General features: G+C 42.6%; 2 pseudogenes; one reads left to right on the top strand and one right to left on the bottom strand.

The window, feature by feature from the left end:
- The first annotated feature begins 791 nt into the window (after positions 1 to 791).
- LOC115514227 lies at positions 792 to 1,603 on the top strand (annotated as a pseudogene).
- Positions 1,604 to 14,453: 12,850 nt separating this feature from the next.
- On the bottom strand, positions 14,454 to 18,462 carry LOC115514973 (annotated as a pseudogene).
- Between the last annotated feature and the right edge of the window lie 3,157 nt (positions 18,463 to 21,619).

Raw genomic sequence — 21,619 nt, 5'->3', positions numbered from 1 at the left:
CTGTCGTGATCGGAAATGTTCCCCTGCAGTGTAAATTGGTATAAATTCTTTGGAAGGCAGTTTGGCAATATCAGATTTCTTAAATGTACATACACTCTTTCACTCAACAATTCTAAGAATTTATCTCATAGGTAATCTTGTTCATGTACATAAAGATATTTATATAAGAATGTTCCCTGAAGCCTTGTTATAAAGGTAAACTGGAAATAATTTAAATGTCTGTCAGTAAATGTCCATTAGTAAAGGGTTCCTAATAAATTACAGCCATCCAGGAGAATATTAAGTAGTATTTGCTAAGAATAAGATGGATTTATACATGTATAATACTGGTACGTAAATGTTTCTAAGGTATGTTAAATGAGGTAAGATGTATAGAAGAGTGATTAGCATATAAATACAATTTACACGGGATAGTTTTACACAGAAACAATTTCTGGGCCATGGATTATTGCTCTAGGTGGGAAAGCTTTGTAAGATGGGATGAAGACTCCTTCATTGTATATCCTTTTTTTCCTGTTTGTCTAAATCACATGCCTGTGTTATTTTCTATGTGGTATATGTAAAAAGAAATGTCTAGTATCTTTAATCAAGGGAAGCAAGTATCAGTAATAGGTTTTATTGGATCTATAAAATCCACAACAATAGCAATAAGTGATATTTTATAACCACAAAACTTACCGTTTTATAATGTGATTAATTTAAAATAAGTCTCCTTCAGTCAGATCCTGGCAGTGGCGGTGGCTCTCCTCTCTTCTGACTCTCCTTGCTATCACCCTTTTGCTTCCAGAAACATGGCCTCCACTGTGGTGGTCTCTGAGGGTGTCATCAAAGTGTTCAGTGACATGAAGGTAGGTGCATAAGCCCCCAGCACCAGAGGAGGCAGTACTCCTCTGCCTGGGCGAGGACAAGAAGAACATCATCCTGGAGGAGGGCAAGGAGATTCTGGTAGTTGATGTGGGCCAGACTGTAGACCCCATGCCACCTTTGTCAAGATGCTCCCAGACAAGGACAGCTGCTATGCCCTCTATGACACAACCTTTGAGACCAAGGAGAGCAAGATTAAGACTTGGTGTGCACCTGTGTGCACCCCTTAAGAGTAAAATGATCAGTGTCAGCTCCAAGGACGCCACCAGGAAGAAGCTGATGGAGATCAAGCATGAATTAGAAGTAAACTGCTATGAGGAGGTCGAGGACCCCTGCCCCCTGGCAGAGAAGCTGGGGGGGGGGGGGCAGTGCTGACATCTCCCGGGAGGGCAAGACTTTGAAAGCCCCCTTAAGCCCCCTGCCTGGAGAATCTGGCAGCCCCAGACATGCCCATGGGTGTTGCAGGCTGCCTCTGTCCTGCCAGACCTGAGGGCCTGGGGGATCCCAGCAGGGGAATGGCAATCTCTTCAGCCCAGTTGCTAAACAGTCCCCTCACCTCCTGGACCTTCTTCCTCCCTCGATCCGTGACAGTTATGGTCTTCCCAAACCGTCTTTGATCTTCTGATTCCTCTTGGGTTGAAGCTGACCAAGTTCCTCCAAGGCACCCCAGTTTGGGAGGGGGCTGAGATTTTTTAATGGAACTCCCAATTCCCCACCTGTTCTATCCTCTTCCCATGCTGCCAACTTTTTTTTTTTTTAGTGTTTATTTTTGAGACAGAAACAGAGCATGAACGGGGGGGGGGGGGGGAGGGTCAGAGAGAGGGAGACACAGAATCTGAAACAGGCTCCAGGCTCTGAGCTGTCAGCACAGAGCCCGACGCGGGGCTCAAACTCACGGACCGTGAGATCATGACCTGAGCCGAAGTCGGCCGCTTAACCGACTGCGCCACCCAGGCGCCCCCCATGCTGCCAACTTCTAACCTCAGTAGTGACTCTGTGCTTGTCTATTTAGTTCTGTGTAAATGGAATGTTGGGATGACCCCTCCTTGACCACCTGGTTCCCCCTCCCCTTTTCCTTGGGTGGCAGCCGCTTATGGGAGCAGGACCAGTAAAGGACTTTCAATTAAGACACACACACACACAAGTCTCCTAATTAAACTTTTGCAAACAAAGGAATGCTCTTTTGCTCACAAAACTCTATTTCCACGTTCCCCGTTAATTAGCACTGTTTATAGCTCTCTAAAATTCTACCTATTAGAGATTTATTTGAATTTATACTTTTTTCCCTTGATTTTCCTTCTTTTTTTTTTTTAAACAGCACTTACTGGTATGGGAAAATCTGGAAAGCATGGATTCATGTACTCACTTGGGAAAAGCCATAAATTACAAGTCGTCTACCCAACAATTTTATTAGCGCCTAGTCTTAATACATTTTTTCAATAATTGAGTTCATAAAGAACATAGCACGTATCATTTTTACTTATTTAGCATTTTATTTTATACAATTGCCATGTCATTACAACTTATTTGTAAACATTTTTTAAACGTTGGCATAATAGTCGTATCAATGTATCAATTTATTTGACCATCTCTGTAAAATTTTTAAAAGGTTTCTCATATTTTTGCTTGTCTAAGTTTTAATATTTTAAATATTCTAATATTTTTGCTTGTATAAGTAACAGTCTCTTTCAACACTAGTTCTACTTTAGGAGTGGTAATATTTTCTGGATTATTTGTTGAAATATCCATCAACTGCTTCACAGTTGTGAAATTACTATTTAAAGGTTCAAGGAAGTGCTGTTGAAACTGATGGTAGGTAGGACTGGATAGGATTGTTTCAGCAGCATGATTAGGGCTGTGTGCTCTATCAGAGTGTAAAAAGTTAGAGAGGTAGAAGGGTGTGATAAAGGTAAATCAATTTTAATCATTGCTTACTTCTAGTCTTTCCAAGAACAGGGGAGGAGACTCATCAATATCACCCAAGTCCCATTCTCAGGACCTATATATAAGTTGAGCATTTAATATTATATAGTTCAGGTATATCAACAATTATTTATGCTCTTATGGGTTAAACTAGAAACCTCGCTTCCATTTACAAAGTTTTCCAAAAAGGGATTTACAAGCTTTTGGAATGCAACCCTTTCATCAATTGCAAAATGTATCTATAAGAGCTGTGTCTATGAGTGAGTTTCTAGCTAATAGTAAAATTGTGGTTGTTTTCAGGACGATTTAGGCATATTAACATGTGTCAATAGTCACTTTTTTTTTTTCATGTGAAACATGTTCCTCTATTCCTGTGCATATCCTCAGTTGTTAGGTAACAAAATTTACTTTAAAAGTTAACAATAGTAACAAATCTCAATTTTACACTTTGGCTTAAGCTATTTTAATGTGGAGAGATTTTTTTTTTAAATGTCCTTTATGAAAGAAATTCTTAGGTCCTGGGCTATGATTACCTGCCTACTGATCTGGTATAAATGTCATAAATCCATTCTTAAAATTTATAATAAGTCCTCTCATTTTGCAGATGAGAAAATTGTGGAGATCAGAGAGGTGGTGACTGACTTAATGTCTCAGGGCTACTTTACTACTAGAATTTAAAACCTAGATTTTCTGATTCTTAGTCCACCAGTTTTTCTTTTACTCCATGCTGTCTCTTTTATGACATAACTGCATTGTAAAAAGACTCTTTTGGAAAAACACCTGCAGCCTATTAACAATCATGTAAGACAAGCCTGTTGGGAAACTATAACTTAATAAGCTGATAGTTAAGAGTGATTAATAGGACTATATTTCTTCTCTCCCACTGTGCCACAATGAGCTAGGGTGGGTATTTTACCATCTCAAGATGAAAAAGAACAGATGTATTGTCAGATCATAGATCATGGGTAGTCATTAAGTTTTATTATCTTTATAAAAATGTTCAATTTCAAGCATACTTGGTGCTTGGAAATATGTTGTGAATCTAATGTTGCAATACCATTAAAACCATAAACCGAGACTATGACGACTATTACTGTATACTTGTGTGAGTGAATGGAGTCTAGTTGAGTGAAATGGAGAGTGAGTCATCCTAGGTGAGTGCTGGATATGCAGTTAGTGGAGACAACTTTCCAAATCAACAAATTTCCCTTAAAAGTATTCAACATTGGTTTAGGGACTGGGTCACAGTCCCTACCCTCAAAGGAAATGAAATTGGGTTGGGCAGATGGAAGGCATATTTGAAACAGATTTTAAAACTGTGCAGTGTGGCATATGATTAAGTATAAAAACCAGCTACAGAAATGTATTTGTATAGGGGAAGAAGGGTTTAACATAAACTGAGTATCCAAGGTAGCTTCAAATATTTGGCCTAACTGAATTACTAAGTTGCTCTCTAGATATGGAGACAAATAAATTGTTCACCCTGTTGACTGGACAAAACTGAACATCAGGTTAAAAATGATAAAATTGCAACAACTAGGCTAATGTGTGGCAGTCACTGGGTTCTCAGATTTTTAATTAGTGAATTATTAGCTTGCTCAGTTCTAGATTCTAGACATTCCTTGAGAATTCTGATCTGGTAGTTTTTCATAATTTGGAGACTGTTGTGTCCATATACCAACCATATTTGAAGATGGCTCTGTATTTTTCTCAGAAGAGTGGCAATATCTGATTCTGAAAGCTTACTGTATGAGTGGGGAGAAGTGCTTAAGTTGGTATCTGCACAGTATTCTCTTATACAGTATTTGTCTTTTCCTAATATCTAGACACAGAAAAAAAAAAAGTAAAACTGTAAAAAAAAAAAAAAGTAATACTCTCATTCAAATTCCAAAATTCCATATCCAGTGGCCTACCTGACATCTTCAGTTGGGTGTTTATTAAGAATCTGAAACCTTAAATATATCCAGAGATGATCTCTTGTTTCTCCATTGTCCCCCTGCCACCTGTCACCCCATCCTAATCTTTCCTGTCTCAGCAAATGGGCACCAGCATCTACCTCATTGCTCTAAGCTGAAGACCGAAAAGTCATCCTTTATTCTTCCCTTTTTCTCACCTTCTACATCCGACCCATTACCAACTCTTGTTGAGTTTACCTGTTTAGTACACCTTAGTCAACTTCTATTGTCCTAAGTCACCATGATAAGTTATTTGGACTAGAGTGTTCTTTTTTTTTTAATATGAAATTTATTGCCAAATTGGTTTCCATGCAACACCCAGTGCTCATCCCAACAGGTGCCCTCCTCAATACCCCTTACCCTCCCTCCCACCACCCCCCCCCCCCATCAACCCTCAGTTTGTTCTCAGTTTTTAAGAGTCTCTTATGTTTTGGCTCCCTCCCTCTCTAACCTTTCTTTTCTTTTCTTTTTTCCTTCCCCTCCCCCATGGTCTTCTGGTAAGTTTCTCAGGATCCACATAAGAATGAAAACATATGGTATCTGTCTTTCTCTGTATGACTTACTTCACTTAACATAACACTCTCCAGTTCCATCCACATTGCTACAAAGGGCCATATTTAATTCTTTCTCATTGCCATGTAGTATTCCATGTGTATATAAACCACAATTTCTTTATCCATTCGTCAGTTGATGGACATTTAGGCTCTTTCCATAATTTGGCTATTGTTGAGAGTGCTGCTATAAACATTGGGGTACAAGTGCCCCTATGCATCAGCACTCCTGTATCCCTTGGGTAAATTCCTAGCAGTGCTATTGCTGGGTCATAGGGTAGATCTAGTTTTAATTTCTTGAGGAACCTCCACACTGTTTTCCAGAGCGGCTGCACCAGTTTGCATTCCTACCAACAGTGCAAGAGGGTTCCCGTTCCTCCACATCCTCGCCAGTATCTATTGGACTAGAGTGTTCTAACACAAGGGGAGGCAGTAGCACATTATGGTTAGGAATACAGGGTTAGACTGAACTGCTTGGATTTGAATTCCAGCTTTCGCACTGGTAACTGTTAGGAGCCCACCTCAGCTGGGAAAGCGGGCTGAGCTTCAGATGTTAGAGTAGCTAATTAATGCAACAAACTCAGAATGAAAGAGGTAGGCCTTTAATCTGCTGCAATGGTACCTGTGAGAGTATAAAACTGGAGAAGGCACTGATGCCCCCTGTCACATTCCATCATGGAAAAATGCACTAATCCAGGGTTGGGTATATCAGCACAGATGTCGGATGTTGCTGGAACTAAAGGCCGCAGCAATTTTATGGACCCTATCGTTGAGGGGAGGGTGAAGGAGGTAGGTTAGGAGTGGAAAATCACAGGGAAAAGTCACAGTGGAACAAAGTGTTTTCAGGGTTTCCACTTCTTCCCGTCAAAAGAAAGACTCAGCAGAAGCACCTGAAGAAGGCTTCTGCCCCAGGCCTCAGATAAAGAGACCCAGAGATGAAGACACCAGGCTAGGAATGCAAATATGTGAAGAGCATGAGTAAGCAGGGAGCCTGAGTGGACTGCAACTGCCTTCAAAGACTGCAGTGCATTTGCTGTGTGCCAAGTCTGGGTGGGGGGCAGCAGCTTTCTCCCACCAGGCTTGCCAGGTAAAGCCTTTGTAATTGCCATGGTCACATCTGAAAAATCACATAGGTTTTTAACCATGAGCCAGCCTGACTCCTCAGCTATGTGACCTTGGGCAAGTTTCTTAACTGCTCCCTGCTACAATTTATAAAGGAGATGTAAAATTATGAGAATTACATATTTTATGTAGTTTTCTATTGCTGCTGTAACCAACTACCCAAATTTAGTGTCTTAAAACCACAAACATTTATTATCTTAACAATTCATGAGGTCAGAACATTATTGGAATAAGGGTGAAAATCTGTATGATTACATCAATAAGTGTAGAAATAAGCACTTCATAAAGTTCAATCCCTTTAGATAAAAACTGTCAAAATTCAGAATTTAAAAGAATTTCTTGATTTGATAAATACACATTGTGTACCAAAAATTCTACAGTAAATATCATATTAATGGGGAAACTTTATTCTCATCAAGATCTGCTCCAAGACAGGAATCCTCAATATCACTGTTAATGTTTGACATAATACTGAAGGTTCGACTAATGCCATGCTGTAAAGAAAGTAAGTAAAAGTTATCAGGATTGGAAAGAGAAAATTATTTGCAGATATAATTACATAAGAAATAAGTGGATTGAACAGAACAACTGTTAGAACTAATGGGATGAAAATGATAGCATTTGTCTTTATCAGCAATAACCAATCAGAAAATTTAATTGGAAATTAGACACTACCTGCTAAAACTATAAAATAAGAAATAACCTCTCAAAAATTAAAAAAAAAAAATTACAGATAAAACCTTAAAACTTTTTAAAGACTATGACCTGAAGGTGGAGGAAAACATTTAAGACCCAAAAAGTTCAAACTTTATGGTGAAAAATTGCTCCAAAATTAAGAGGTTCTTTCATTTGAAGGACATCATACAGAAAGACAGATGACAGATGGGGAAAAGAGATCTATAATGTCTAAGTCCAACATAGGATTGATATATATATATATAATATATAAACAAATGCTGCATATCAACAAGAAAAAGACAGGAAACCCAGAGACAAATGGGCAAAGGACATGGTTAGGCAATTCACAGGAGAAGCCCAGCTGGCTAACAAGTATATGAAGAGATGCAAAACAAAACAGGCAAGTTTCAAATAAAAATTAGGTTCCACATCAGAATAGCAAATATTAGAAAATAGAAAATACTAAATTTTAATGACCATGTGAGAACTCTTAAGCCCTGATATTTAGAGTGTTAGCTGGTAGGGCCATTCCAAAAAATAATTCTAGAAAAATTTGGTAAAACTAAATATGTGTGTGCCTATGGTTCAGTTGTCTCATGCTTTATATTTCCTAGAAGAGTTTCACACTTGTCTATAAGGGGACATTATAACTTGTTAATTGTGGCCTTGTTTAAGGTAGACGTTTGTACTGCTTCCTGTTTTTGTTTTAAAACAATACTGCTATAAGTATTCTTGAATGTCTTCATATGTGCCAGTTTTTCTGGGGGAATTGCTGGATCACAGGGAATGCACCTCTCCAAGTTTAATAGGTGATCCTAATGGTTTTCCAAAGTGGTGATATCAGCTAATACTTTCTTTAGCAGTGTATAAGACAGGTGACTATTCCTAGATTGTGGTCAACACTTCAGATTGTCAGATTTTCAAAATCTTGCCAAGAGAGTCAGTGTGAAATATATCACAGTGTGACTCAAATTTTCATTTTCCTTATTACTAAAAAGTTTAGCAGCATTTTTATAATTTATTGGCCATTTGTGCTCCAGTCTTCTATGAAGTGCATTGTGGCAAAGAATATAATCTGTGTGATACCAATCATTTAAAATTAGTTGAATTTTAAAACACTGACCCAGAATGCATTCAGTTCTTGTAAATTACCATTTCTAGAGAGGCCTGAAATACTTCACTTTTTGGGTGAAATGTTCTATCTATATTTATTAGGTAAAGCTTGTTAACTGTATTGTTTAAATCTTCTATACCCTTATTAATTTTTTTCTGCTTGATTTTTGGGCTATCAATCACTGAGGTCTGAGGTGTGTTAAAAACTTCTTCAGCTCTACCATTGTGTTTATTTCTTTTTGTAATTCTTTTAAGTTTAGCTTTATATAGTTTTAAGCTATATTATTTAGAGCTTTATTATTTGGAATTTTTATATCTGATGGTGAATTAACCTTTTCTCATTATGTAGTTTGTCTCAATGCCCTTTGTCTTAAAAATCTATCTTGTCTGATATTAATATTGTAACATCAGCTTTATTTTGGTTATCTGCAATGTGCATATTTTTTTTCATCTTTTTATTTCAACTATTAGTTATCCTTATGTCACAGGATCCTTTTTATTTTTATTTACTTTACTTAAAAAATTTTAAATGTTTATTTATTGAGACAGAGCATGAGCAGGGGTGGGGCAGAGAGAGAGAGGGAGACACAGAATACAGAGCAGGTGGGGCTCCAAGCTGTCAGCACAGAGCCCAATGTGGGGCTGGAACTCATCAACCATGAGATCATGACCTGAGCCAAAGTCAGATGCTTAACTGACTGAGCCACCCAGGTGCACAAACACAGGATTCTTTTTAAAGCAGCTTATAAGTGGATTTATTTTTACCCAATCCAATAATCTTCACTCTTAAACACATTCATTTTTTAATTTAAATTTACATAATAATTCATATTTTAAATTTATTTTCATGTGCTAATGTTTATTAAAACATGATTTTGGGGGCACCTGGATGGCGCAGTTAAGCATGCCACTTTTGGTTACAGCTCAGGTCATGATCTCGCTGTTTGTGAGTTCAAGCCCCGCACTGGGCTCCCTGCTGAAGGTGCAGATCCTGCTTGGGATTCTCTCTCTCCACCCTCTCTGCCCCTCCCCCACTCACATATTCTGTCTTTGTCAAAATAAATAAACTTAAAAAAAAAAGCATGAATTTGTTTTTTATTTATCCAGCTTTTCTGTTTTTCTCTTTTCTAACTTAGTACTTCCTGAATCTGAAGATTTAAATCATTCAAACTAGAAAATTCAGCGATTATTTCTTTGAATATAGTCTCCCCAAAGTTTCCCTATTCACTCCTTCACACATTCCAATTTGACTTTTGTAAAAGTAGATATTTCCACTCTACCGTCTCTTCAAGATTTTTCATATGCTTGTGTCTCTGTCTGCATTATGCAAAATATTCTGATTTATCATCCAGTTTATTCTGCCTTATGCTGTGTCTATTCTTTTGTTTAGCCATCCTTTAAATTTTAAATTAAAATTATTTTAGGGGTGTCTGGGTGGTTCAGTCAGTTAAGCATCTGACTCTCGATTTTGGCTCAGATCATGATCTCAGGGTGGATCGAGCCCCACATCGGGCTCTGCACTGGGTGTGGAGCCTGCTTAGCCTGCTTAAGACTCTCTCTCTCTCTCTTTCTCCCCCACTTTTCTCTTCCTCCACCCCTCCCCCCATACCACCCCCCGCTTGGGCATTCTGTCTCTCTCTCTATATATAAATAAATAAAGGAAAAAATAAAACTTTCATTTTTCATTTCTAGAAGTTCTATTTGGTTCTTTTTTTGAAACTTCCTTTTTGTGTTTTTATTTTTTTGTTCTTCATTCATATTTTAAATTCTCAGGCACATAGTTTATTGGAGGAAGTGAACCCAGGGAAACATTGGAGAAAGTGAAACAAGGAAAGGAGGGAAAGCCAATATAAGGGTGTCCTATGGATTGATCTTCACTGTGGGCAACTGGGACTCAATTCCATCATGACTTTTGAAGATCTCGTACCTTAGAATTGTCCACTAAAAGAGTGAAAAATGAGGGCATTTATCCATTAACTTTCATACTCCATTGGTCAAAGGTTGCCCCAGGATGGCAACGTTCCATAATTCCAGATGTGTGTGCATGAGTGCCTTCTTGACTTCTGAATACATCCTAACTGACATGAGAGAAGCCCAGGGATAGAAAGCAAGAGATAAGTGGAACAGCTGAAGTGAAACACTACCAGATTACACCTGTCATTCTCTATTACATAATTACACTCTCTGGTGTCTTCTGGGGTCTAATTCTTATGATTATAGTTTCCAATGGCCCTAAACTCACGGTCCTTTATTTATGTGTTTTGTGATACTCTACTCTAGATTTTATTGTCTGGTAGTTTATCTGTGGGAATTCTTTGGGAATCGACCTTACAGTTGGCCCCTTTTGAGTTGGGTTGCTTTTGATTCTTCCAGGCATCTGAGTGCACTACCAACACAATAAAATTTTAAACCATATTCTTAACCTGAAGTTTCTTTGGCACCACTCTAGTAGTGTAAATTTGGACTAGGAACCCAAATAAAGGTCTGTTTGTGGTTATGAATTCTTAGGAGAGTTTTTTTTTTTTGGCCCTCTACTAGCACCTAGGGATTGAAAAGTTAGTTTTTCTTATTATTTCTAATGTAGGCAGTAGATCTGTGGGTCACTGAAGTCTCCTATTAGTCTTTCCACCCAGTCAGGCCACTTGTGTCTCCATGGCCCATGACCCTATGAGAAATCAAAGATCAAGATCTACAGGAACATTGAATATTATCAGAGTGAAAACTGACTTTGGGGTTCTGCTTGTCTTTTTGGGTCCACATTTTCACGTGATTTTAGGCACCTAAGTATTCCTTACTTTCTTGCCAGTTTATTAGTATATTTTAAAAAGTTTTTTTCCTTTTAATATTCTGTATTGATTTTGTGTGTTTTCAAAGGGAGGGTCAGTCAGACCATTTAGGCTACAATTACTGCCTGAGATGGAAATACTCATTATTGTCTTTAAGTCAGAAAAGCAAGTGAAATTTCTCATAATTCAGGAAGTCTTTGAAAATTCACCATTACTACCAGACAATAATCAGAGCACAAGTTGGAGAATCAGTTTGCCTGAGTTGGAATGCTGGTTCTAACATTTACTAGCTGTATGGTAACAGGTAACTCAACCTCCTATTGCCTCAATTTTTCATCAGAGTAACAGTACCTGCTTCAGAGGGTTGTGATGAGAATTTAATAAGTTAATATACATACAACACTCAGAATAGTGGAAAATATCAAGTGCTCAGTATACATTAGCTATTATATTACTATTTTCATTATTCTTCCAAGCTTGTCTTGTAACCAATCTCTTCTTTCATTGCCCTCTGACTGAATTGAGTGTGTGTCATTATTTCTCTTAAAGTTCTCCTCCAACTGTTAGAGGAGATCATTCTCAAAGAACACCTGTACCATCACTTAGGAAGAATTTTCAGCCCAGCCTTCCATGAGATCCCATTCATTATTGCTGCCTCCTCATCTATTTTGTTTCTTTATCGTAAGTTTGTTAGGGTTCTCTGTGGGGAGCAGAGGGAACCTGACAGGGCTGCCTTATTTGGGGACAAGATTCTCAACAATGCTCCCCCCCCCCCCCACCTATCCTACTAATCCTAACACTAGAAAAAAGCTCCAAAACCAAGATTTACAGCATCAGGAAGACTTCAAAACCTCAAGCCATCAGCTCTAGGTTTGAGTTTCTGTTCTGTAACTTACTAATGAGGTAAATGATGTTACCATGTCTATAGACCTCTCAAGTGTTGTTGCAATAATTAAACAAGAACATGTACTTAAAGATCCTGGTGACAGTAAAGCCCTAAATTGGTATAAGCATTATTAAGAGGTTAGGAACCCCTGTTAAAAGATAGGAGGTGATTTAAAAAAAAATAACCATGACAAACTTTTATTTACATCTAGAGGAATGGAGCATCCTGTTGATAAATGCTTGTGGACATGACACAATATGAAGCCTAGGTGACATAACATCATTAAAGATGAACAGACATCACCACACACAGCAGTGTGCTCCTCCCCAGACCGAATGCAGTAATCATTAGCTTATGCACGAGAGGCTAGAGTTTGTGTGTGAACATAGGGTTCAGCTGTATGTACTAATTCCCCTAAGTGCTTGTGACACTATGTCAAGAGTTCAGCGGCTGAGTTTCACATAGGGCAGTGTGATACATCGGGATTATTAGGATCCTCCCGGAATAACTTCCCTGAGTTGATTGCCTTTGACAGATCAGTTTGCTTTGATTAAAAAGCAATTGCTGCTGTCTAGTCAAATTTAAACACTTTGGCTAGAAAAAGCTGAACTCTAACTGTGTCCAGTCTATAGAAACACCTTGATGTGAAAAATACATCGAATGTAGTGATGTAAAGAGAAAACTGAGTTAGCAATTCTCTGGGGTACAGTTTTGTAATAATGTGAGGGAGCATAAATGCCAAACAAAAGTGACCCCAGGCATATGCGAGGGAGGGAAGAGTACATTGCTTTTAATAGCAACTTTACTTGTGCCCAATGTACTGCTAAATCAGTAACAATGTTTGAGGTACCACTCTGCTCCACACTCATACAACATTCACTACCATTAGATTTGCGAGTAAAAAGGATCCATCTTCTGGGATGAACAACGGAAAATATTTGGGGATATAAGCATCTCTCCCTTTCCCCTTTCTGAATAGACCTAGGAATTTAATAGAAGAAACAATACTATCAAGACGGCTGAAGTAGCAGTATGCTAAAACGTAAACCATCTTTTAAAAAATGAATGGAGGGGCACCTGGGTGGCTCAGTCGGTCAAGCATCGGACTTCGGCTCAGGTCATGATCTCATGGTTCATGAGCTCGAGCCCTGCATCAGGCTCTGTGCTGACAGCTCAGAGCTTGGAGCCTGCTTCAGAATCTGTGACTTCCTCTCTCTCTGTCTCCTCCCCAGCTCATGCTGTCTCTCAAAAATAAACGTTAAAAATTTTTTAAAAAATGAATGGAATATCTGATTTTAGTGAAATTTACCCTTAATGCCTGACATTACATTCCCAGCCTGCATGAGTTGTAGGACAAGATGATATTAAGCTGACATCCAACTTTTCTCTGGTGGATCAGCAAAGAAAAGTATTGAAACTAGTGTTAGAGGAAAGTCTCCTATACACTATCCCTTGCATCACAGCTTGCTTTTATGTTTAGGCTTCTTGAGATCTTTGAATATGGAGGCTGACTGGGATGTTTAAAGTGGAGGACATGAGAAGCCTGGCTTGATGGGCTTCTCTTTTCTTGGGAATTTAAGTCCCTGGAGGGTATAATCCTTACATGGACCCAGGCTACAGAAAGCACTGGTTATACAGAGTTTTAATTTTAGTGAATTTGTAGTGAACTTTTATCCACAAAGAGCACTGTTGCCATGTCATCTATTAATATATCTGTGGAGTTGTGCAACCATCATGATCTAAGCTTAGGCAATTTTGATCACCCAAAAGAAACCCAGGTATCCATTAGCATTCTGTCCAGCAGAACACTGTGTACCAGTAATCAATGCCAGGAGAGGACTCCAACTACACGGAGGATAGAAAAGAACATTACAGTGAGAGCCAACTGGTATAGAGTCCAAATACTTGTGCCCACTGCATCTTAGTATCAGAGTCACGAAGGAAAACGGAACATAGCTAAACACTGGATGGAACAATGCTTTTACTCACACAGAGAAGAGACAGCCTGGAACTTCCAGAAAGACCTGGCCAATAGCAGTTCCATGGAGTACACCGAGAATCACACTATGGAACAGCACTGTGCAATGACAGCCAGGCAGCTTGCTGGAGGGTACCCTTTACAGGCCATCCCCAACCGCTTCCCCAATTACATCTGTGTACCCAGGAGGCCTGAAGCCAACCCTATGAAGGAGCTGCAGCCCAAAGAGGAGGATGACTACCATGACATGAGTGTCCAGCGTTGGAAGGAGAGTGTGGGCTCAGGGGTTGCTGGCTTCCTTGAGTGGCGGTCATCAAGCTGCCAGACTGCCTGGCCAGCTGCCACCTGTTGCTGATATATGCTCTGAGTTAGCAATAGCTCTGGGCCAGGGACAGACAGAAGAAGCTCCGTAGGTGGAGCCCAGCTGCCCTCACTTTCTCCTGGGGGTCACTCCACCCCTTCTCTCTCCCAGAGCAGCCCCTGTCCCCTGCTCCTGAGGGTCTTCTGGGTTTTGGGCTCTCCCTCCTAAAATGTGGCCAAAGAACTTTGTGTTGGGGGTCTTGAGCTTCACTGGGAACTTGTCCCTAGGCCGGTCCCTCACTTCAGCCTGAATGTCCTCCTTGGTGGGGGCAATGGCTCCTTGTGTGGCCACTGGATGGACAGCATGGCCCACAGGAAGATGAACACGGCGGCGCCAGGAAGGTGGCTGAGACGGTGACCACGTGGTTGAGGACGATGAGGACGGAGCAGAGCAGTTCCGAGTGGGCGGCCATACACTGGTAAGTGGCCTACAGCAGCCTCAGTGCCTGGCCCTGCCCCACCGCGAACCGCTGGGCCTTCTCCAGCTCTGGGACGCACAGGTGCCTGGTGAGGAGAGGTTCACTGCCCATGCGCGTCCGGCTGCCAGTGTGGGCTGGAAGCTCCCACGGTCACACAGGGAAGCCCACCAGCTCGGGACCACTTCCTCCTCGCTGCTGCTGCTGCTGCTGCTGCTAAGGGTACTGTAGCCGGCGCTGAGGGGACTGCTTGTGTCGTCGGTTGTGCTGCTCAGCGGCTCACCTGATGCTGTGCTTGGTGCAGCGCGGGCCTCTGAGGGGCCTGGCAGCGTGGCCTGGGCTTTGCTCTCCTACAGCTGGTCCAGCAGGCGTTGGTGCGTCTCTCCGCCCCCGAAGGAGATCCTGCGAGTGGAGTTGGCACCGGCGCGCAGCACGTCGCTCTCGGCGCTGGGGTGCCGCGCGAAGCTGTGCAGCCAGTACGTCGGCCCGCGACTTCGGCTCAGGCCTCCTTCCCCGCGGGAACTCCACGGGGCTCGTGCTCAGCGCTCGCTGGGTCACGTGGCTGCGCCAGGCCTTCCGCTGGCTCCGCCTCTGGGCGCAGGCCGTCCCGCGGGCAGTTGTCCTGCCGGGCGCTGCCACCGCCGCCTCAGCATGACCGGGACGTTGGACACCCGCTCCTGCTGTGCCATCTGAAGGGCCCTCTGTGCCCCCCGCCTGGGGTCCGTGGACTGGGCCACCTTCCCCTCCTCACTGTCGGACTCGAAAAGAAAGTAGTCCCGGGCGGAAGTGGACGGGTCGGGGGCGGTCTCGCCACAGCCACCTCCACTGTTTCTGCGTCAGGGAGAAGACCCCTGGACTGCCGGGCCCTGGCTCCTGGTTTTGGGACGGACCACCGCCCGCTGGGTCCTGCCTGTGCTTCTCCTGCTTGGCGCAGTTGTGCCAGGGACTTCTTTGCTTTGTGCCACGGGTGGATGCTTTTGAGGTTGACAGCATTGTAGAGGGCGAAACTCCTGGAGGCCTGCAGGGCGGGTGGCGTGGACCTTGGCCTCGATGTGCAGCAAGCGGTGGCTGAGGAAGAGGCAGCGCTGCAGCAGCAAGAACAGGGAGCAGAGGCCGTCGCAGAGGACCCGGCCTCCTCCACGGGCAGCAGGCAGTCCTGGTTCCTGCCCAGCGTCTCCTTGGAGTCATAGTAACCTTTGACTTCAATAAAAGCTGAGTGACCCAGCTGAAGTTGCTCTGCATTTACTCCACAAACATACAGGACAGGAACAAGAGCATGTTCTTGGAGATGATGGTGGTGACCGTGTATAGAGAATGTGGCAGTCCCATGGCAGGAGGCAGGCACGTGTGTTCTTCTGCAGCTTGGTGCTGAAGAGCAGCAGGTATAAGCATACTAGTACGTAGCCCAGCTTGAAGATGCTGATGTGAGTGGCCCCCTTGACTAAGGCCAACCGGAAGAGGAATGAGAAGATGGCCACCTTCATCATGTTGAGGTAGGACCTTCAGGGGATGAAGTTAGCTTCATGGGTTAGGCTCCCCTCCACAGGCTCCAGGTGGTCAGTATTGATGCTGGCCACCCCTCTGTGTGCTTGGCAGGAGGTGCAGAGCAGCAGGAGGAAGTCATTTATGAGGTTGGTAGAGTTGGGGGCCCTGAATAAATTGGGCAGGCACACCACTTGCATGTGGAGTTCACAAGGATGGCCTGGCCCCAGTGCTACAGGTAGTTTATGCACAGGGTGGGGAGAATGCCCAGGTACAGCAGGTACTGGTGCAGCAGCAAGAGTGCCAGGAAGAGGCACTGACCAGAGTGCTGGTGGGTGAGGATGGCCATGCAGGAAGATCATGACATTCCTGCACTGCCCAAACACGTTCACGGCCATCAGGAATATCCCCAGCCCAAGTTTGTAGAAGAAGAACTTGAGGCAGCTGAGCAAGTCCTGGCTCAGCCACTGGGGAGTGCTGTCATTTATAGACAGCAGGGGCCAGCAGGTGTTGTGGATGGTGATGATCCTGGCATTGGTACATGGTGGCCTCAGATGCCAGCAGCAGTAGGGTCGGTAGGTGGTTCTGGATGTGGCCCAGGTTTGGAAAGCCCTTCCACACACCCAAACCAGTTAGCAGGGTTAATGGGCCGTTGGTATAGCAAAAACTGATTTTTTTTTTTTCTTCTGTCTTCTGAAAGTTGGTGCTATTGAGAAAGGGTTCAGTATAGTTTCTGGAGTACTCATGGGGTTGATGATCTCGATAGACAGTCTCGCACAGGGTGATGATGCCGATCCATACAGTAGACTAACAAGAAGCCATGGACCAGAAGTGGGGGTAAGGCAGGATGAAGGCCCACAGCACAACCAGTGAAAGGTTCATCATTAACACCTCCTTTGGGGCCATCCAGATAGTGTATAAGACTATCAGCTTGAAGATATGCAGCTTTAGCAGTTATCACAAGAACACCTGCATGTCGGTGAGGACATCCCAGAAGCCAGTGGCCAACTCCAACAGCTGTTTGCCCACAAGGCCCCACTTGTTTGCTGTTGCTTCTGGAACTTGTGTGGCTTGGTGGGAGCCAGCTGTGCTCAGCCCCTTGTCCTTAGAAACCTATTCATCCTCCTCCTGCTGCTGGACCAGTGGGGTGCCACTTACCACACCCTGCCTGTGAACCCCACACAGGAGGTGGTGCCGGGTCAGGGGACATGCTTCAGACTGAAGAGCTGCATAAAGGGCTGGTGGAAGGAGTGCTGTGCAGGATGCAGGGGAGCAGGAAAAAGCCAGGGATGAAGATGCTGGAGAAGAACTTGGACATGCTGAGCTGCTCCAGGCTCAGGTCCCCCAACTGCTCATTGCCCATCAGGTTGTGCCAGTATATGGTGAAGTTGTGTAACTGGAAAGTATAGACAGCGATGAACACCAGCATGGTGTAGGCTACACCCAGCCACCAGAACGCTTTGAACAACTTCTGCTACCGGCTATAGTAGATGTGGAAGAGGGTGAGGCGGAGCAAGAAGGGGAACACAGAGATGATCTTGTAGATGATGGGGCAGCCGGCAAAGCTGACACCAATGAACATGCCATCAGACATGTAGATCCAGTACTTGGCATAGACACCTGTGATTGGCTGCCCTAGGCTCTGAAACAGCATCTACATAAACTCTGTGTCTTCCGTGGTGACTTCCATTAGTGCAGTGGGGGCTTCACCTTCAGCAGCTTTTTCCCCTTCCTCCCTCTTCCCCTTCCCCTCCCCACACCCTTCCTCTCCCCAGTCCTCCTCCTCCTCCTCCTTCTTCTTTAAATGTTTATTTATTTTTGAGAGAGAGAGAGAGCATGAGCAGGGCCGAGAGAAGAGGGGAACAGGGGATCTGAAGCAGGCTCCACGCTGACAGCACAGGGCCCGATGTGGAGTTCAGACTCATTAACTGTGAGATAATGACCTGAGCCAAAATCAGACACTTAAACGACTGAGCTACCCTGGAACCCCTAGCAGCTACCTTTTGATACACCAGGTGTAGCAGGAGCCAGAAGGTAAGAATGTACAGCACCATGGCACCCAGGTTTAAGCAGAGGTAGCAGGTGTTCTCTAGCTCCAGATGGCCAGGCTGACAGGGCCAGGGTCGTGGTGAGCTCGGGACACTCCTCCATGACCCACGTGTAGGGTAGCCCACATAGTGCCAGCCTGTAGAGCAGGATGGAAGGTGATCAGAGCATGGCCAGCTGGTGGCAGCTGCACATCAACCAGATGAGGCAAGCCCAGAGCAGCAGCACAAAGGCATGAAGGCCAGCCAGCTGTGGTAGGTGATGCTCCATATGATTTTGGTGATAAGGGCACACACATGCATAGAACACTGTTCCGTGATGAAGTGGGCCCCATGTCTCTCTAGGCTCAGCCTGGGGCACAGAGGGGTACAGCTGGATGGGGCTGTGGCCAGTCAGGTTGTGCCTGGTGTAGTTGTCAGTCTCTGTGTCAGGTCCTGTGAGCATCATGTGCTGGGCAGCCTCCTCTTTCATGGCAGGCCTGGCCTGGCCCTAGACCATAGTCCACCTTGGTTAGCTCCACCTGTCTTTCTTCCTTGCACCTGGAACCTCCTTTCTCTGGTCCAGGGGTGGTGTATGCAGAGCTTCAAGAGTGAGATTCATTACCTTGACTGGAAGACATCTGAGGCCCTGGAAGAGGTCTTCAAGAGGCTGCAGTTCAAGGTTGGGAGTCTGGATGAAGATGGTGCCTTAGCCTTCTTCAACATAATTGAGTACGCTGAGTGGGCCATCCTTCTCAAATCTTGTTCAACAAGCATGTTACAAGCACAACATACATTACCAGTATGGCTGGCAGGCTGCCATACAGGCCTGGGGTGATATACCTGTCAAACCGTAATGCAGGTGTCCTAAGGTGAGCTCAGGAAGGTGAGCTTCCATGGAGCAGAAGGACAGATGCTCCCTTGATCTTGATTTTCAGTGTGAATACACATTGTGAAAACAGGCCCTCATGATCCTTCTGATATCTTGGTAAGTTTTAAGTAGGAGGTGTCAGAAGAGTTACCACAAGGATAACTGGCTTGTGGTGGCCAAACGTTCATAACAATGTTGCTTTATGATCCTTTGAAATTGTCTCTTCCTATCATTGTGAAGTAGAATTCACCAAGCATTGGTGAATTATTCATTCATTAATAGGGAGGGAAAGTCGGGATTAGACCATCATGGGATAGGTTAGTTTTACCTTACTGATAATGTGTTGCTGCCATGGTAAGGCAGTCCTGCTTTATTTAGTACAAGAGGAACCTCCCTGTCATTTTTAAGAATCGTAATTCTGAAATTCACTTTCACATCAAAGAAGTGTTCTGAGCTTCACACTTATGAATTCTATTTTGTTAATGCTGTTAATTTTTTTTTTTTTTTAATTTTAGAGAGGGCAGGAGAGAGAGAGAGCATGGGGGAGGAGCAGAGAGATGAGTAACTTAAGAGTTAAACACTTAGCCAACTGAGACACGTAGGCACCTTGTTAATGCTACTTGAATGAAAAGTTTAACAATAAACTAACTACAGTCTTATTTAGGCACTCAGATTTTTGTTCCTGAAGGATTTTGGAGATAGTCTAACCAATGGATTAAGCAGTAGCCACTCATTGCCAGTCAGTTATTGCCAGACTGCAATGAAGGCCCAATGATGTTGGATCCTACAATTAAAGAAAAAAAAAAAAAACCCATTAATCTGAATGTTTATAGGAAATATTCAAATTTTAAAATGGCAGTAGTGAATTTAAAACTCTGTTAAGGTGAGAGACCCTGCTCTTTTAGTTTTTTTGTATCCTGCTATATTTCTCCTCATGTTGTGGATTGGAGATAGATGTTGCTGAAGAATTTAGTTGGAGGAATTCTAGGATATTGTAGATTTGATGTATTTTAAGACTGATACAGACAGGAAAAAAATTATTAGCTTTAGCCTTTTAATATAAATATTGACTGTTTTGAACCAGATAGGTATTAAGAAGCCATGTCAGTGAACTTTCTTCCCTTCTTAAGCTTTGATTCTTGATTAATCAGTCATTTATTAATTTGGATCTTCAAAGATACTTTATGTTAGTCCTGGGAGTTGTCCCTTCTATTCATCTAGAACTTGAAAAAATGCTTTAAAATCAAGCATTTATTCTCCTGTTCAGCTCAAGTTTTAGGGATTGGTATCTTCTGGAAGTAAGGCTCTCTTAAGGAAGCTTCCTGGGCAATGTGACATTCAAGGAGAATGGTGTGGGAAATACACTATGGAGAATCCAGCACCATTATTCAGAGAAAAGCTCTCAATATATATAAATGTTATACTTGGAAGTGATAAAAATACTTACATTTTAGAAATGGAAAATGGGTGCCACTTTTTTTTCTTTTTCTTTTTTTTTTTTTTTTTTGGAGATAGAGATAGGATATTCCTTGTGATCTTTTTTCCTTGGCTGATCTTGAGATTTGATTTCTCTGTTAAAAAAAAAAAAAGAACGTGGTTGAACATTTGTTCTCTGAAGTATTTTGAGCTCTTTAAAGATGACTGGCATAGTTCTTAGTTTCCTGATACCTTTCTTAAGATTTCCTTCCTGAGAAAACTTTATCTCACAGCTGAAGAGCAAAGCCTCTGGCCATATCCTGATGTTCTGATGTGTAGTTGATCAGTCTTTTTTTTTTTTTTTTTTTCTTAGTTTATTTATTTATTTTGCGAGAGACCGAGTGAGCAGGGGAGGGGCAGAGAGAGAGAATCCCAAGCAGGCTCCGTGCTGTCAGCAAAGAGCCTGATGCAGGGCTTGATCCCATGAACTGTGAGATCATGACCTGAGCTGAAATCAAGAGTTGGCTGCTTAAGTGACTAAGACACACAGGTGCCCCAATCAGTCTTTTTCAAATCTCAGGTAAAGGCAAGGTGAAGTGGATTTCTACCACTTTTCTTTTCTAACTATAAATATTTAGAACTAGAAACTTTTGAACCACACAACTGGGTATGTAAATATGTTTTGCCAAGTAAGGTGATGCTTTTAAAGTGGGTCCATTTAATGGTGAAAATGAAAATCTTGAATATTCATCATGGGAGATTGTGTGATGCTGGAAAACTCTAATACATGCAGTATAGGAAATTTCTCTACTGTAGAACTGAAATGCTTTTACGTCCTTGTTTGTGGCTTCTGTTTTGTGCTTTGTTTAGGCAATATATTTTTTTTTCCCTTAATGAATAGCAGTTGAACTCTTATGTTTTATATATCGGTAGGTGATTAAGAGACACTTCTGAAAATTAGTGATGAGCAAGTGCATTTCACGTTGCGAAGCAACATTTTGGCAGATGGACTTAGCCTGAAATTGAGACTGTCCTGAATTGGCTTTCAGCATCACAAATTAATTCCATGTGGAATCCCACCAAACCTTTTGGCATTAAACAGAGCATGATGTAAATGCTTGAAATGTACATCACACTTGATGAGATGGGCTTTCTAATAAAAAGTGAGTCCAGAGGCTAGACATCTGGTGGTGT

This window comes from Lynx canadensis, chromosome B2, assembly GCF_007474595.2.
Source record: "Lynx canadensis isolate LIC74 chromosome B2, mLynCan4.pri.v2, whole genome shotgun sequence".
Classification (NCBI taxonomy): Eukaryota; Metazoa; Chordata; class Mammalia; order Carnivora; family Felidae; genus Lynx; species Lynx canadensis.
Note: the sequence above shows the minus strand (reverse complement) of the source record. Positions and strands in the feature narration are given on the sequence as shown.